At 39.7% G+C, this 18,720-nt stretch overlaps 1 long non-coding RNA gene across 1 annotated transcript in view; it reads left to right on the top strand.

Moving 5' to 3' along the window:
• LOC138740754 (uncharacterized) overlaps window positions 1-16,304 on the top strand; it is a 33,403-nt gene extending 17,099 nt beyond the window's left edge. The window contains exons 2-3 of the long non-coding RNA XR_011343151.1: window positions 5,994-6,154; window positions 15,794-16,304. This is a non-coding gene — a long non-coding RNA (uncharacterized lncRNA). The remainder of the gene's footprint in view (window positions 1-5,993; window positions 6,155-15,793) is intronic.
• The last annotated feature ends 2,416 nt before the right edge of the window (window positions 16,305-18,720 follow it).

The following is an 18,720-nucleotide window of genomic DNA, read 5'->3' as shown; positions in this document are numbered from 1 at the left end:
CAAAAATTGAGAACAAAGAACATTTATTACTACAACAATGCAAAGTTGGGTGCTTCCCCTTACCCTGGGAATACACACACACACTGGGGCTCACCCAACTTTTATACAGTTGATTTCAGTGTAGGAATACCCTCCCCCTTACATTCTTCTGCCTCCTGCTGGAGAGGTTTGGCATTAGGCAATCCTGCCTGCCTACGTGCAATTTCAGTATACTTGGAGAACCAGGGGGGGGGTATCCTGTCGGTGTCCCTTCATGTCATTGTCCTTATTCACACCTTCCTGATTCTCGGGGCTACAGTCTCTTGATATGCAGAGTTGACTCATTCTATCTAGGGTTGGCTAATTTCATATGTATAAATCTGTGTATGGTTAGCTAATTAGAAATGTATGACTTGGTACTTCTGTCCAGGGCTAGGAGACCCTTATCTGATCCAGACTACCTCAACTTCCTACATTCTATTGTACCTTACCATTCCTTATCTTAGTCCTATGGTCTTGTCACAAAGACTAGAAGATTCTTATGTTAATCGTGCTGACTCTGCTTTCCTGCATCCTAAGCCCCAAACTTATCCTGTTTGAACTGGTTTCAGCCATTTTACTGATGAACTTTAGTTTCTTCCATGTTCATAATTTTAGGTCAATTTTCCCATCTCTCACAAACAGGTACATCGATACAATAAATATAAAGGTTCATATGTGTGAGACAGCGAACGCGGGCTGTCGCTGGGCCCGAAGTGGAAGCTGTAATTTCAAACGTGAAACTTAGCAGACGGGAAGAGCAGGATTCCGATGTCAATGGTCGGTAAGTATCTGAAGAAAACTCCACAGAACCCCTTTAGGATGGGGAAAGGATCGGGTTCCCCCTTCCTCAACAGGACCATCGGACCGGGCGCGCTCGTGGTGGGAAGTGCAAGGCCCGCGAAGCGGTCGGCTTCGGCAGCGGTCGCGGGGCAGCAGCGCTGAAACCCGCACGCAACGGAGCGTCCCGACAGAAGGAGTACCGGCAGGAAATCTGCGTCGGTGCCGTCAACGGGGGCGAGTTTAATACTAACCTCTGACCCAGTAGCGGATCCAGGATCGAGTCCCACAGAGCAGCGGACGTCAGTGTCAGCGTCGATGCCGACAACGGGGACGACTCGAATACTCACCTCTGCCCCAGTAGCGGGCTCAGGATCGAGTACCTGGGAGCAGCGGGAGACCTGACAGCAACCGGCAATGAAATAAGCAGATAAGCTGACAGGTCCAGCGCTGCTCTAGAAGAGATATCTAACACCGGTCCTGTGGAGCAGGGAGTTCCAGAAAGAGAACTCTGCTAAACAAAAGCAAGCAGGGAGGCTCAGTGCCCTTCCTGCAAAATGTTATTGACAGGATGGGTCAAATGGAAAGCAGGCTCTTTAGAACTGTGGATGAAAGAACTTAAGACATGGGTGGGGTTGGGAGGGAGCTAGACAGGGTTCAGAACACCCTATCCTGGCTAATGGGTAGGGTTGCTGAGGTGGAGTACAGGGTAAGACAAAATGAGGAGACTATGCACAGTAGAAATAATAATGCAGAAATATTATTAAAAGAATGGGAACACATTTAGAAAAAAATGGATGCCCTTGAAAATTTTAGCGGAAGAAGTAGATAGAATTAAGATAGTGGGGAGAGGGAGAGTCACGTGATGGAGTAGTGGCCGGTCGGGAAAACTAGCCCTCTCCAGGAAAATAGAAAAAAAAACTCAGGAAAAAAACAAAGCAAAACATAACAGAAACAAAGTACATGAAATAGAAGATAAAGATACAAAGAAGAAAACGAAGATGGCTTCCAAGAAGGAGAAGGTAAGAACAGCTGGAAATAAATATGTAAAAAAGTCCCTGGAGAAGAAGGATGAAGGCCTTTTCTGCAGGAAGGAACAGGACGCTGTGATGACGAGGTGCGCCCGACGCTCGAGGTCAGTCCCTGCCTTACAGAGTTGCGAAACACCAGCCAGTACACTACAAAAGTGCGCAATCAGAGGAGAAAGAAGACACCGGCGGGAGGGTGCTCAGCAGAGGAGTGGGCTGTCACAGACCGAGCAGCTGAGAGACGCCCGACACCAAGGAAAACTGCAGAAGAAGGTGCGACGAAACAGACGTGGAAGATAAACGGAGGGAAGATCGATAAGAAGACCGACGTCAACACGCACAACAGACGAGCAGCCCAAGAGGGGAGGAACAGCAAGAAGAGGCCCGACAAAGAGATACAAGCAGCCCATCAGGAAAAACAGAAGAGACACAGACACAAAGAGAAGAAGACACAAACACAGATATAGACATAGAAGACGAGGAAGAAGAAGACCAAGATCTTCACAGAGAAATAGAAGATAAAACTGATGGCCAAAGAGAAATAAAAGATAAAACTGATAAACAGAATATAGATAAAGTCTTTTTGAAGAACAAATGAGATCACTAAAAGAATGGTCATCATTAGAGTTTAATGTAATTAAAAGGAAAATGAAAAGAACAGAAGATAAAATGCAAAGGTTAGAACACACATGTCAAACTCTGGCCCCGGGCCAAATTTGGCCCACGATATAATTATATTTGGCCCGCAAAATCATTTCAAAAATGTATTAGAGGTGGCCCGCTGGCCGCCGCGCCAGTATAGCGCATGCACAGCTAATACTATAAATCCCAGAATGCATTGGCGTCAGCCCGCTAATCGCCCCCACCTCCTCTGTTTACGTTGCAGGGTCTCACCGTGGACTCTGGTTTTGGGGCCTGGCCGGTGTCAGGGGAAGCCAAGGCAGCTTCCCAGCGCCCGGAACCGGAGGCCTCGGGCCTGACTAGGTCAGGCCCGTTGCCCACTCCCCCTCCCTGCCGCAGGCTGACCCGCGACTCACGGTGACGGGGCCGCTGATCTGCCGAGATGCCGCCCTGCAGCGAGAGCCGATGCCCCCGCACTGTCGTGGTCCAACCCGATCGCCCGCAAACCTCGCCCTCCCGCACACAGGCCTGAGTAAGGATTATGAACTTTAATCTCAGGATAAAACGATCTTCCAATAGTTTCATGTCACAGTGATAAATATATTCCTGGTTAAAATGGTCCTGCACCTGGATACAAGCTCATTAGGCATCAAACTTGAAAAGTGTGCAAATCAAAGGATATCTGTACCAATGGAAAAAGGGCATGGCAAATAACCCTGCTAGAGTTCATGCCCACAATCAGTCACCCATTTGATTGTTTCAGGAATCATGTTATTCTCCCACATTCTCAATAGCCCTCAGATTTTACTATTCGACAGCACATTAGCAACATTTGACAAATCCTCTATAAAGAAATATTATTTATTGAATATTTTATTTCTCATTTGTTAATGCTTCTGGAAAGAGTTTATCCAATAAATTAAACATTTATTTTAATAAAAAAAAGTTTAACATTACATATGTTGAAAGAAGAGAAAACATGCAGATGTTGTTGAAAGTTTTCAATAAATATTTAGTTCGGCCCTCGACTTAGTCCAAGTTTTTAATTTTGGCCCTCCGTGAATTTCAGTTTGACACCCCTGGGTTAGAATGACAGAAATAGGGAAAAGAGTAGAGAGTGTGGAAGAGCGGAAAACGGCTGTAGAAATGGAAGTGAATGACTTAAGAGAAAAATTGAAAGAAAGTGACAAAAAAATTAGAGACACAAGAGTTGTTATCTCAGAAAATTGATATGTTGGTAAATTATAGTAGGCGAAACAACATAAAAATAGGGGGCCTGAAGGAAGGTTAAGAAAGCACAGACATGAAGGAATTTATAAAAGGATGGATCCCAAAGGTCCTGGGAATTACAGAATTGCAGGAAGAAATGAAAATAGAAAGAGCATTAGCTCCGAAACCACAGGCAGATCAAAAACCAAGATCCAACTTAGTAAAATTTTTGAGATACACGACAAGAGAAAATATACTGGAATGGCAAGGAATAAAATTGGAGAAGATAATAAACCATTGGAATACAAGGGCCCAAAATATTTTTTTTTTACCCAGACATAAGTTTTAAACTCTTAAAGAGGAGGAAGGAATTTAATACAGCGAAATCAACTTTATGGAAAAAAGGATACAAATTCATATTAAGACATCCAACCGTGCTTAAAATATTTATACCTGGGGTGCAAAACAGACTGTTCTCAGATCCAGAGAAAGTAGAATAATTTGCAGAACGTTTGCAGGACAGAAGAGATGAAGAGATGTAACAAGAATGAAGAACGGCGATAAAGTATATATAAAGATGTAACCAACATGTACATTAAGCTGCAAGATAAGGAAAATGAAATAAACTCCAAACTTAAGCAGAAGTGGGAAAGGGATCTAAACATTAAGATAAAAAATGAAGTATGTGAAAATTTATGTTCTGGAACTATGAAGAATACAATAAACACAAGGTTATGCATGATAAATAGTTACTCCTCAAAAATTAATTAAAAATGGGATTCAACATTATCAGTTAGATATTTTTGCTGTAAGAAGGAAATGGGAGCAACATTACATGCAACTTGCATGTACGAAAGTAAATACATTTTGGGAAGAATTAAATCAGATACTAAATAAAATTACAACACATAACATACCAAAAAAAAACAACAAAACAGTGATATTTCTTTTAAGTAACATAAGAAGTAGAGAATTAGGCTTCAAATTGGATAAAGTGCAAAAAGATTCATTCTGATAGCTTTAACGATAGCAAAAAATGTATAATGTCAACTTGTAAAATGGAAGAGAGCATGAGTATACAGCAATGGTACATTGAAATTAATAAATGATTTCCATTGGAAAAAAAAACCATATAATTTAAAAAATAAAGTCACATTGTTTGAGCAAATTTGGGAACCATACATGGAACATATCAGAGAGAACTTGCCTACGACCTCCATCCGCTAAAATGAGAATGAATATGATAAAAATGACTAGATTCAGTGTGTAATAAATAGATGATGCATTTTTCTTGTTTATTTCCCTTTGTGTGAAAAAATTGTTTTATGGTTTTATTATATTGTATATATTGAATATTTATGGGTATTGGAGGGGATGGTTAGAGGGGAGGGAGGGAAGGGGGAAAGGGGAGAATGGACCACTGTGTAAATTTAATGAGATACATTTGTACATATTTTGGTTGATATAGTTCACAGTGTGAAAAATAAAAAAAATTACAAAAAAAGTTAGTGGATAAACGAAGGCAGAATCTGACACATTTCTTCCAAATTTATATCCCGAAGATGCTGGGTAGGGAAGTGCTGTGGAAAGAGTCAAGGTGGAAAGGCCACACAGATATCTTTTCCCCAGACTTGGTCCTGGACAATGGTCACCATCTGTACTGGTGAGACTGTTACGTTACCAGGACAGAGAAAAAAATAGTGGGTGTGGCAGTGATGAATACGAAAAGAAGAGGATCCCCCAAGAGGTGGAAGGCAACCAAGTTTTTTTCTACCGGGACATTAGCGGAACCCTCCTGAAAACAAGAAAAGCATTAGAGCCAGCTAAAAGATTAGTTAAACAAAAAGGGTATGACTGTGTTGTGAAAATTGTGGGTCTTCTAGAAGACATTGAAGGGTCTGATCCATTAACATTTTTCAAGAGTTGGATTCCCAAGGTGTTGGGCAAAGAGAATTTTTCGGGAGGTTTAGTATTGGAGAGGTCACATAGAGCGTTATGAAAGAAACCGTTACCGGGACAACCACCATGAGTGGTCTTAGTTCGATGCCTGAACTATCAAGACAGAGAAATGATATTACAGTTGGCTGTACAGAAGGCAAGTCAAAGTCAATCTTCAATGATGATTCAAAATAACAGAGTATTTTTTTTAACGCAGATTTGAGTCAAGAAATTATTAGGTGACGATGGGAATTTAATTCAGCTAAAGAAGTACTGTGGCGGAAGGGTTATAAATTGCTTTTCGATATCCTGCTGTGTTAAAAGGCTTTTATGGTAACTTTCAATCTCAATTTTTTGAGAATGATCATGATGCATTAATTCTTTCTAATTCATTACCAGATTTACAATGACATGGAAGGGTTTCGGCATCATCACCCAAAAAGAGGGCAAATGGAAATGGAAATGGGCAGAATGGGAAGAATGGGAAAAATGGGAAAAATGGAAAGAAAGAGGTTTTAACACAAAGTCTTATTGACATTGAAGATCTGGAACAATCATCGGTAATGGGTTGAATATATTTACAGTATTGAATTATATTAATATGAATGATGTATTTCTGGTGGGGTAGTGGATACCACTGAAATCTTTGATAGTCATCTGCCACTAGTGGAGTTTACCAGATCATGTTTTTTTTTAGGGCGTTACTACCTTTGGGTAGTGTTTTCTGGGGGATAATTAATTTTTTAAATATATATTTGCTTTTAAAAAATGTTTAGGAGAGGTAGAGTGGTTTTCATTTACTAGAAGGGGAGCGATATTTTGTAATAAATGATTATATTGTTAATTTGTAAGGATGACTAATTTGAAATTTGCAACTTTTAATGTTCAGGGGTTAAATAATCCGATTAAATGAAAGTGAGGTTTGGCTTATATCAAGGAAATGAAAATTAATATTGCCTTTTTATAAGAAAAACATTTGGTTGAAAAAGAACATTTGAAATTGAAGAAAGATTGGGTTGGGTATTTGTTTTTTTTCTTCCTTTAATTCTAAGGCAAGGGGTGTAGCAATTCTAATTTATAAAAATTTGGCTTTTGAGTTCCAAACTATGGAAGGGAATGCTGGAAGGGTTTTAAAGGTGAATTGTAAAATTTTTAATGAATCTTGGACTTTGCTTAATGTTTATGCACCTAACGTGGATGATGAGTGTTTTATTTCAGATGCCTTTTTGTTATTAAATCAGGCTAATGAAAATATTTTATTTGGGGGAGATTTTAAGTGTGTTTTGGATCCTTTGTTGGATAGATCTCCAAAAAGTATAAAGAAATAAAAGATGGTGATACAAATTGGGGCCTTGATGAAGGATTTAAACTTGGTGGATATTTGGAGAAGGGTTAATCCTACAGAGAAGGATTTTTCTTTTTATTTGTCTCAACATGATTCATTTACTAGAATAGATTTTTTTTAGTATTGGCACATTTACATGGAAGGGTATCACAGGCAGAATATAAAAGCAGGGTTATATCAGATCATTCTTTATTACTTTTTTCTTATGTAAGTTCAGAAGTGGTACGTTCATCTTATAGATGGAGATTTAACACAATGTTGTTGAAACAACCAGAGTTTGTTACTTTTGTTAAAGAACAGATTACTTTTTTTGTCTGAAAATGTTAATTCAGTGAAAAGTCGATTTGTGTTATGGGATGCGTTAATAGCTTATTTAAGAGGACAGATTATTAGTTATACCACTAAAATTAAGAAGCAGTATATGGCAGAATGTTTTGAATTAGAAAAGCAGATTGATGAATTTGAGAAGGAATTTCAGAAGGAAGTGACAGAAGATAAAAAAGTGGATTTGACTAAATTGAAATTGTGCTATAATACATTGCAGACTTATCAATTTGAATGCTTAATTAATTGATCTAAGCAGCGTTATTTTGAGTTGGGTGAGAGCGCACATAAGGTACTTGCATAGCAGTTAAAGAAGGAACAGGCTTCACGGATTATTAATGCTCTAAAAAAGAATTCAACATTTACCTATAAACCTCAGGAAATTAATGACCAGTTTTATTCATTTTATAAAAAAATATATACTTCTGAGGGGGAACAGGTTAGTGGTTCTACTGATTCTTATTTATCTAAGTTAACATTATCAGCATTAGAAGAGGAGGATGAGATGGCCTGTATTTGTGAAGTCAAGGTGCATCAATTTAAATTTCAATGGAATGTAAATTTGTTGAGGGAATATAATATGCCGATATTAAAACATTTATTAAATTAAGGAATAAAAAAAAGATTTTGGGATCAAAAGGTAAATTGTCAATTTTATCTCCATTATATAATAATCAGCTTATTTCCTTTTCAATGTTTAATAGTCATTTAAAGAGTTGGGATCCAAAGGGTATAAAAACATTACAGGATTGTTTTGTAGAAGGACAGTTTATTTCTTTCAATCAATTGAAAGAGCGTTTTGATATTGCTGAAAATTCTTTATTTGTTTATTATCAACGATCTTTGGTGAAAAATATGTATGGTAGAGAGATGATTTTACCTGTATTGACAGAATTCGAATCTTTGATTTCTTCTATAGCAAAAAGGGGCTATATTTCTGTTATGTACCAAGTATTACAAGACAATATGTATAAGTTAGAATGGGAAAAATCTAAGTTTAAATGGTAAAAGTGATTTAGGTTTTGTTTTTCTTGAAGACTACTGGGCAGATATGTGTCATGATAGTGTTACTAAATTGACAAATGTGCAGTATGGAATGGTTAATTATAATGTTCTACATCAGTTGTATTTAACACCAGATAAATTGAAAAAATATGGTTTTAGTAATTCGAATTCTTGTTTTAGATGTGGTGTATGTAGTGGAACTTTTTTTACATGCTGTTTGGTCTTGTGTGCATGTACAAACATTCTGGAATGAAATAACATATATAACATAACAACAATTACAGCACGGAAACAGGCCATTAGGCCCTTCTAGTCCGCACCGAACCAAACACCCCTTTGTAGTCCCACCTCCCTGCACAATGCCCATAACCCTCCATCTTCTTCTCATCCATATACCTGTCCAACCTTTTCTTAAATAATACAATTGACTCCACCGCCACTATTTCTCCCGGAAGATCATTCCACACGGCTACCACTCTCTGAGTAAAGAAGTTCCCCCTCATGTTACCTCTAAACCTCTGCCCCTTAATTCTTAACTCATGTCCTCTTGTTTTAATCTTTCCTCCTCTTAACGGAAATAGTCTATCCACATCCACTCTGTCTATCCCTTTCATAATCTTAAATACTTCTATCAAATCCCCTCTCAACCTTCTACGCTCCAAAGAATAAAGACCTAATCTGTCCAATCTCTCCCTATACTCTAGATGCTTAAACCCAGGTAACATTCTGGTAAACCTTCTCTGCACTCTCTCCACTCTGTTTATATCCTTCCTATAATTAGGCGACCAGAACTGCACACAGAACTCCAAATTAGGCCGCACCAACGTCTTATACAATCTCAACATCACCTCCCAACTCCTATATTCCATGCAATGATTGATAAAGGCCAGCATACTAAAAGCCTTCTTCACCACCCTATTCATGTGAGTTTCTACCTTCAGGGAACGATGTTCCGTTACTCCTAAATCTTTCTGCTCTTCTGTATTCCTCAATGCTCTCCCATTTACCACGTATGTCCTATTCTGATTCTTCTTACCAAAATGAAACACCTCACACTTATCAGCATTAAATTCCATCTGCCATTTTTCAGCCCACTTTTCTAAGCAGCCCAAATCCCTCTGCAATCCTTGAAAACCTTCTTCATTATCCACTATTCCACCTATCTTAGTATCGTCTGCATATTTACTAATCCAATTCACCACCCCATCATCTAGATCATTAATGTATATAACGAACAACAATGGGCCCAATACAGATCCTTGAGGCACACCACTGGTCACCGGCCTCCAACCTGACAGACAATTATCCACTACCACTCTCTGGCCTCTCCCTTTCAGCCAATGTTCAATCCATTTGACTATCTTAAAATTTATACCTAAAGACTGCACCTTCCTAACTAACCTTCCATGTGGTACCTTATCGAAGGCCTTACTGAAGTCCATATAGACAACATCCACTGCGCTACCCTCATCCACATTCCTAGTCACCTCTTCAAAAAATTCAATCAGATTGGTCAAACATGACCTTCCTCCCACAAATCCATGTTGAGTGCTCCTGATCAGACCCTGTCTATCCAGATGTTTATAAGTACTATCTCTAAGAATTTTCTCCATTAATTTACCTACCACAGATGTCAAACTTACAGGCCAATAGTTGCCAGGCTTCCTCCTTGAACCCTTTTTAAATAACGGAACCACATGTGCAATGCGCCAATCCTCCGGCACTATCCCCATATCTAATGACATTTGGAAAATTACCGCCAGAGCCTCTGCTATTTCCTCCTTCACTTCTCTCAATGTCCTGGGGAAGATCCCGTCTGGTCCCGGAGACTTATCCACCTTTATATTCTTCAAAAGCCTTAAAACTACACCTTTTGTAATCTCTATATTCCCCATATTTACCCAATTTGCTTTTTTTATCTCACATCTCCCAATATCCTTCTCCTTAGAAAAGAAACTGTTCAATATCTCCCCCATTTCTCTAGGCTCCACACACAGTTTTCCGCTCTGATTTTCTAAGGGACCAATTTTGTCTCTAGCTTTCCTCTTACCATTAACATATTTGTAGAACTCTTTTGGATTAGTTTCCACCCTGCTTGCCATAGTTTTCTCGTACCTTCTTTTAGCTTTCCTAATTCCTCTCTTAAGATTCCTCTTACATTCAATGTATCTTTCAAACATCTCCTTAACTCCATGCTTCTTATATCTAATGTACGCCTCCCTTTTTCTTCGAACCAAGTTTCCAATATTCCTTGAAAACCACGGCTCTCTCAAACCTTTTGCCCCTCCTTCTAACCTAACAGGAACATAAAGCTTTTGCACTCTCAAAATCTGATCTTTAAAAGACTTCCATCTCTCTACTACATCCTGCCCATAAAACAAATTGTCCCAATGCACACCCTGCAAGTCCTTTCGCATCTCCTCAAATCTAGCTTTTCCCCAATCAAAAACCTCAATCGTTGGCCCTGACTTCTCTCTTTCCATAATGACATTGAAGCTGATGGCATTATGATCACTGGTCCCGAAGTGCTCGCCAACACTAACCTCCGTCACTTGACCCATCCCATTTGCCAACAGTAGATCTAACACTGCTCCTTCTCTGGTCGGCACCTCTATATATTGTTATAAAAAACTATCTTGCACACATTTCACAAACTCTAACCCATCCAGTCCTTTCACAGAATGTGTTTCCCAATCTATATGTGGAAAATTAAAATCTCCCATAATTACAACCCTGTGCTTATCACAAATATCTACTATCTCCCTACAGATTTGCTCCTCTAGGTCTCGGTCCCCTCCGGGTGGTCTATAATACACCCCTACAAGTGTAACCTCTCCTTTCCTACTCCTCAGTTCCACCCAAATAGCCTCCGTGGATGTGCCCTCTAATCTATCCTTCCTAGGCACCGCTGTAATATTTTCCCTGACAAGCAATGCAACCCCACCTCCTCTTGCCCCTCCGACTCTATCACACCTAAAACAACGAAACCCAGGGATATTCAGTTGCCAATCACATCCCTCCTGCAACCACGTCTCACTAATCGCTACCACATCATACTTCCAAGTATCAATCCACACCTTCAGCTCATCCACCTTTTTTACAATACTCCTGGCATTAAAATATATGAAATTCAGAGATTTCCCAAATTTTAATCCCTGTTTTCCCTCATCTTTAATAACAACATTATTTACTTTTCCTGCCAATTGCCCTTCATCTTCTTCCAGAGCATTTCCCTTCTCTATCACCTGCCCATCCATATTCAAATACTTACTACAAACTTTCTTTGTTTGCATTCTAACCTTCTCCTTACTGCTCTGTACTATTTTGTTCCCTCCCCCTAACCATTCTAGTTTAAAGGATCCTGAGTAGCCCTAGCAAATACCTCTGCCAGGATTCTGGTCCCCCTGGGATTTAAGTGTAACCCGTCCTTACTGTACAGGTCACATCTCCCCCAAAAAAGGTCCCAGTTATCCAGAAACTTAAAACCCTGCCCCTTACTCCACCCCTTCAGCCACGTGTTAATCCTCCACCTCATTCTATTTCTATTCACACTGTCACGTGGCACAGGGAGTAATCCAGAGATTACCCCCTTTGCGGTCCTTCTTTTTAACTCCCTACCTAACTGCCTGTACTCACTTTTTAGGACCTCTTCTCTAATTCTCCTTATGTCATTGGTACCTACATGTACCACGACCTCTGGCTCCTGTCCCTCCCACTTTAGGATATCTGGGACACGAGCAGCAACATCCCATTAATTATGTTAATTTTGGAAAAATTATATAATTTTAAGTTACCATTAGATCTATCTATTTTTAATGGGTTATATGATTTCTTTAAGGGGATTAGGGTTGGATAAATTTCAAATTGCATTTATATATTTAGCATTGTCTGTACCTCGAAAATGTGTAGAAAGTACATGGAAAGATAACATAGTGATTAATATAATGAAATGCCATAATGAATTGAAAGCTTGTATTGTTATGGAAAAATACATAGAATCTACATGACAATTATTCTTTTTTTGTTAATAAGTGGTTACCATATTCAGAATAAATGCATTTATATATATTTTGATTTGTTTAATGCTTTTAGTTTCTGCTTATATATAACTCTTTTAACTCTCCTTAAAAGAGTTGGCTGATGGGGTGGGAGGGGCTGAGAGTGGGTCTTGATTTTGTGTTGTTTTGTGCTTGTTTTTTAAAAATTTATTTAAAAAAATACACTCATATAAAATTTTCTTTATGGAATGTATTTTGTGTTACTATTAATGATTCTTCAAATAAATAATGTTTTAAAAAACTGTGTATTGAGGTACCCAGCTACCGTAAAAGTATTATTGCCATGGGTGACAAGAAAATTTATTTCAGACCCAAAGGAATGCGTGAATTTGCTGAAGGTTTACCTGCAGTGGGAAACATAAAGAAGAAGTAGAATTTGAAGGAAAGATGTAATAGATTATATATATTGTCTTACCTTTTTTGGTATTTAAATTGTAAATGTACATTTTTTTAAGAAATAGATTGGCCCAAACAGCTATAATAGTTGTATCTTTGACTTTTCCCAGGGACCTCAGGTGATGGAGAGGGGATTAGATAGGTGCCGATGACACAACTTTTTGTTATGGGGAATGGTCGTCTGCCGAAGGAGGCTGTCAGCAAAACGGAGGGGAAGGTGGATGTAGTATGAAGTGGAGGTTGTATTAGGAGGGTTATGTGGGATTAAGGGGAAGTATGACTGTGAATATCTGTTGCACTTGGTTTCATGTTGTTCTGCTCAGTTATTTGAATTATTGTCTTTGTATTTGTCTCCCCCTTGTTTTTCATTTGCTTATTCTCGTAGCTTAGGTGGAGCAGATGAAAGGTCAGATGGTAAGAGATAGGGAGTGCGTGGGGGGATGGCAGCGATGGGGGAGGTACCTTGGTAAGAATCTGGAGATAATTACTTCTATGGGATACCCTCAAGGTGTATCTATGGGATACCCTCAAGGTTAAGAAAAATTATATGAGGGAAGTGGAGGAATTGGAAAAGGACATTACCCAACTAGAGAAGGTCTTTCAGGAATCAGGCCTTGAGGACCATTACAGAGCTCTCACAATAAGAAATTGGAATACAATACACTTCAGACATATTGTATGGAAAAGGCTATTATGAGGTCGAGACAAAAATATTGAGTTGGGAATGAGAGCTATTGATGGCAGAACAAGCCTCTAGAACTATTAATGCAATACAAATGGGGAATGGCCAGATCTCTTACAAACCAAAGAATATTAATGAGTCCTTCAGGAAATTTTATGAAAGATTATATAAATCTGGAATGTCTGGGGACATCAATCAAGAGGGCAGGTCCTAGCTAGTTTAGACCTCCCCTTCCTGAGCCCAGAGGATTAGGCAGGATTAGATCTTCCTTTTACTGAGGAAGAACTGGGTAAAGCATTGTGTGTGCTGCACGTAATAAATGATAGAGCACGTAGGGAAACAAGTTCCCTGCTGGAATCTTTTACAGTGGCGATTGTTATGACGATTTTGAAGAAGGGTAAGGATCCGCTTATGCCCTCTTCCTATAGGCCAATTTGTCTGCTGAATACCGATTACAAGATCCTAGCCAAAGCATAGGCAAATAGATTGGTTTTGCATTTGCCAAAATTGATAAACAAGGATCAGACAGGCTTTATGCAGGGAAGGCAAGCAACAGATAATATTGGCAGATTGCTGAGTGTTATGCATCTGGCACAATCTGGAAATGAGAAGAGTCTGGCCATCTCCTTGGATGCAGGAAAGGCCTTCGATGGACGGGAGTGGGAATTTTTATTCAATGTGCTGGAGAAGGCAGGGCTGGGACCAATTTTACAAACTGAATTAGGGCACGATACCACACATCCAAGGCGAAAATTGAAACCAATGGGAAAGTCTCTTCAGCCTTCCCACTTACCAGATTTAGTAGGCAAGGGTGCAGACTCTCACCGGCTCTTTTTGTGCTGGCAATGGAAACGTTGGCAGAAGCCATTTGTCAGGATCCAGACATCAAAAATTATAGAGTGGGCCAGGAGCAACACAAAATTAATTTGTTTGCTGATGATATACTGATGTATATGAGAGACCCAGCGACCTCTCTGCCTAGACTGCAAGAGGTAATGGAGAACTATGGGGAACTATCTGGGTATAAGATCAATTGGGATAAGAGTGAGGTGATGCAACTCAATGAGAGTAACTATAGTCAATTTAAAGGAATTAGTAATTTAATTTGGCCATAGAAGGGGATCAAATACCTTGGAGTTAATATTGATAGTGACGTGAATGACCTATATAAGTTAAATTATGCCCCCTTGCTGGGAAGAGTCGAGGAGAACTTAAAGAGGTGGATCCCCCTGCCTACCACATGGGTAGGGAGGGTCAACTGCATCAAAATGAATGTGTTGCCAAGATTCCAATATCTTTTCAAAACCTTGCATGTGCCATTGCCCCAGGGTTTCTTCAAGCTGTTTTCACATATGGTTAGGACGTTTCTTTGGGATGGTAATGTACCAAGGGTCTCTATGTAAAAATTAACATTGGACTATGGTCTTGGTGGATTGTGATTGCTGGACTTAAAAAAAAATTGGGCAGCACAATCGAGATTCATCACCTCTCTTTTTTGGAGAGATGTACCATCTTGGGCACAAATTTATCTACATTTGGTGTGCGAGAAGATAGCAGAAGATTTTATTTATAAATGGGTCATTAAATTGTTGACAGGCCAAAATCAACCAGTATTTGGGTATTAAAGTGGGGTTGTCCTCAAAAATGCCCTTTACTCCGTATAAATTAATACCAATGACAGTGGGTAACAAGATTCTAGACATCTGGCTTCGTAAGGGAGTCAGGTGCATAGTGAACTGTTACAAGCAAGGGCAATTAATGTGTTTTTGAACAGCTCAAAAATAAATACGATTTACTGAATAAAACATTCCTCTGCTATCTTCAAATAAGGTCTTTTTATGGGATGTATTAGGTCCAGGTATGGTCCTACCTCATTCCAGCTGCAGAGAGGCCCTGATTCGAAGGGGGATCGACAAGAAATTTATTTCAGCAATTTATTACCTGTTCCAGTCAGATGGACCCAAACCGGGCCTTCATAGGTCGAGAGAAAGAGAGGAGTCAAACTTTGGAATTTCAATTGGTGAGAGCTGCTGGTCCGACATGTGCAGGGACAGCATGACCACGTTCAGTAATACAAGGTACAGGCTGGTCCAGTATATTGTTTTGCACCATTTGTACATAACGCCACAGAAAATCAGTAGATCAAAACCAGAACTCCCGGATCAATGCTTTAGGTGTGGTGTTGCAACCTGGACGTTCGTGCATGCAACCTGGTCATGTGCTAAGGTGAGGCCCTTTTGGGTGGATTGAGGCCAAATCCTGGAGAAAGCTAGAGGTTAACAGTTCCCGCAGGACCCAGAGTTGTTCCTGTTGGAAAAAATATTGGACGTAATCCTTACAATGAAGCTGTCCAAATATTAAATCCAATTTGTGTTCTTTGTATTGGCAGTGGCCAGGAAGTACAGAGTGGTGACCTGGAAGTCCGACTCTAGTCTTAATATCAAACAATGGAACAGGGAAAAACAAAGTTGTGTTCCCCTGGAGAAAGTAACTTACAATCTGAGAACCAAGTACAGCATCTTTCAGAAGATTTGGCAGCCATACATGCACTACATAGGTGCATGGAAGTGATTGTTTTAAGTGATCCCTGTTGCATCTCCATCTCTCCTGCACTGATCCCAATCAAAGAAGGTCAAGAATGAGCTCTACCCTGGAAGCCGTCCGTTGAGCCATGATAGTCCCTGTATCTTTTTTTAAATTATTTGTACTCTTATTCGTTTCCTTACTGTTAATCTGTGTTATTGTAATCGACATTGAAGTATGAATTAATTGTTTAGTTTTGTAGATGAGGGGAGAGGTGGGTAAAGACATGGGCTTGTATATATAGTCAGAGAGAAAATTAGTACATGTACTTGCATTTGAGATTGTAAACTTCCATCATAGGTAGGACACGGTGTATGACTGTACAGGCCTGTGGGAAAAATTATATTAAAAAAAATTAAACAAACATTGCGGGTAGAAAGAAATGTACTGTGCTGTAATATTTCATGTTCTATCAGCCATCAGCCAGCTCCCCACCATGACTACCAGCCCCCCCACATCTCCATCGGGCACACAAAACTCAAAACGGTCAACCAGTTTACCTATCTCGGCTGCACCATTTCATCAGATGCAAGGATCGACAATGAGATAGACAACAGACTCGCCAAGGCAAATAGCGCCTTTGGAAGACAAAAGAGTCTGGAAAAACAACCAACTGAAAAACCTCACAAAGATAAGCGTATACAGAGCCGTTGTCATACCCACACTCCTGTTCGGCGCCGAATGATGGGTCCTCTACCGGCACCACCTACGGCTCCTAGAACGCTTCCACCAGCGTTGTCTCCGCTCCATCCTCAACATCCATTGGAGCGCTTTCATCCCTAACGTCGAAGTACTCGAGATGGCAGAGGTCGACAGCATCGAGTCCACGCTGCTGAAGATCCAGCTGCGCTGGGTGGGTCACGTCTCCAGAATGGAGGACCATCGCCTTCCCAAGATCGTGTTATATGGCGAGCTCTCCACTGGCCACCGTGACAGAGGTGCACCAAAGAAAAGGTACAAGGACTGCCTAAAGAAATCTCTTGGTGCCTGCCACATTGACCACCGCCAGTGGGCTGATAACGCCTCAAACCGTGCATCTTGGTGCCTCACAGTTTGGCGGGCAGCAACCTCCTTTGAAGAAGACCGCAGAGCCCACCTCACTGACAAAAGGCAAAGGAGGAAAAACCCAACACCCAACCCCAACCAACCAATTTTCCCTTGCAACCGCTGCAATCGTGTCTGCCTGTCCCGCATCGGACTTGTCAGCCACAAACGAGCCTGCAGCTGACGTGGACTTTTTACCCCCTCCATAAATCTTCGTCCGCGAAGCCAAGCCAAAGAAAGAAAAAGAAGAAAAAAGAAAAGAAATGTGCAATACAAAAATCACATACACGCTGTGTACAGTTTATTTTTTGCACAACCAATTTAGGGTAATTCTGCCAGAAAATCTTGGCTCTCCCTTGGTATTTTTCGTCTTTTCAGTTCCGCAATGTTTAATCAACAGAGGTACACGTTGATTTTCACTGCGACATTTTTTAAACTGAGGTAAACGTTTTTAATTGATATAACCATTTTAAAAACTGAGGAAAACGCCATTTTTAATTGAGACAATCATTTTTTAACTGAGATAAACCTTTTAAAACTGAGGTAAATGCTGTTTTTAATTGTGATAAACTGTTTAAAAATGAGGTAAACGTTTTTAATTGAGATAAACTTTATTTAAACTGAGGTAAATGCTGTTTTTAATTGTGATAAACTGTTTAAAAATGAGGTAAACGTTTTTAATTGAGATAAACTTTATTTAAACTGAGGTAAAGGCTCTTTTTAATTGAGATAAATAAATAATGAGGTAAGCGTTGTTTTTAACTGTGATAAAACTTTTTACTGAGATAAAATGTTTACCACAGTTAAACAAAGATTATCAGCGAGAAACATTGCATCAGTCCGTGTTGCAGTCGTCGAAAATGGCAGCGACATCTACTGTTGAAACTAACGAGTGTAATGTTCGGATATTACAATATCTTGTTTGACCAAGTTCGATTAAACCATATCACATTTTATTTTTAAAATTCAACCTGGGACACCTAAAATGGGTAGTGGGCCGCATTTAGTCCGCCGGCCGTACTTTGGCCACCCTTGCCGTGTGGAGAGGTAAAACACAGATAAAGACGCTTCGGCCCATCTCCTCAATGGTCACACGCACATATTAACGCGAATTCTACATTGAAGACAAAGTACACACACGGGAGTCTGCAGATGGGGGATTCTGAAGCCAAACAGATGCGTAAGTGCAGAAAAAAAAAACAATTATTGAAATTTCGAAAAATAGTTTCTTGTCAAACAGTTCACCATTATTTTTCTCAAACTGATGTTACTTCAGCCATGAGTTCCTCGATAATCTTGTGGAGAAATAAAATTATCCCATTTCTAAATAACACATGAATTTTTCACAGAAATGAGAAATCACGTCCACACTCCGGTTTATTTGCGCTGGACAAATCGCCTTAAAACTCGGATTAACTTCATTCAAAAATAAAGAAGAGAATGACAAATAATACGGGGCAACACAACTTTATTAGATTTGCAAAGCCGGTTCTCTGTTACACGAGAAAATCTATTGTAACCTGCAACAGGGTCTTTCTGCAATAAAGACCATACGCAGACATGCACAACCTTTTTTGGTGTTGTCTCTTCCAATTTTACAGCCTGCTCGCAACGGTTCACATGACCTGGAATCACTCTTACTTTCCAGAGTTCAGCAAAACCTCAAGCATGAGTTTAGAGAACAGTGTA

This window comes from Narcine bancroftii, chromosome 8 (genome assembly GCF_036971445.1).
Source record: "Narcine bancroftii isolate sNarBan1 chromosome 8, sNarBan1.hap1, whole genome shotgun sequence".
Taxonomy (NCBI): domain Eukaryota; kingdom Metazoa; phylum Chordata; class Chondrichthyes; order Torpediniformes; family Narcinidae; genus Narcine; species Narcine bancroftii.
The sequence above is the reverse complement of the archived record's forward strand: the minus strand, read 5'-3'. Positions and strand labels throughout refer to the sequence as shown.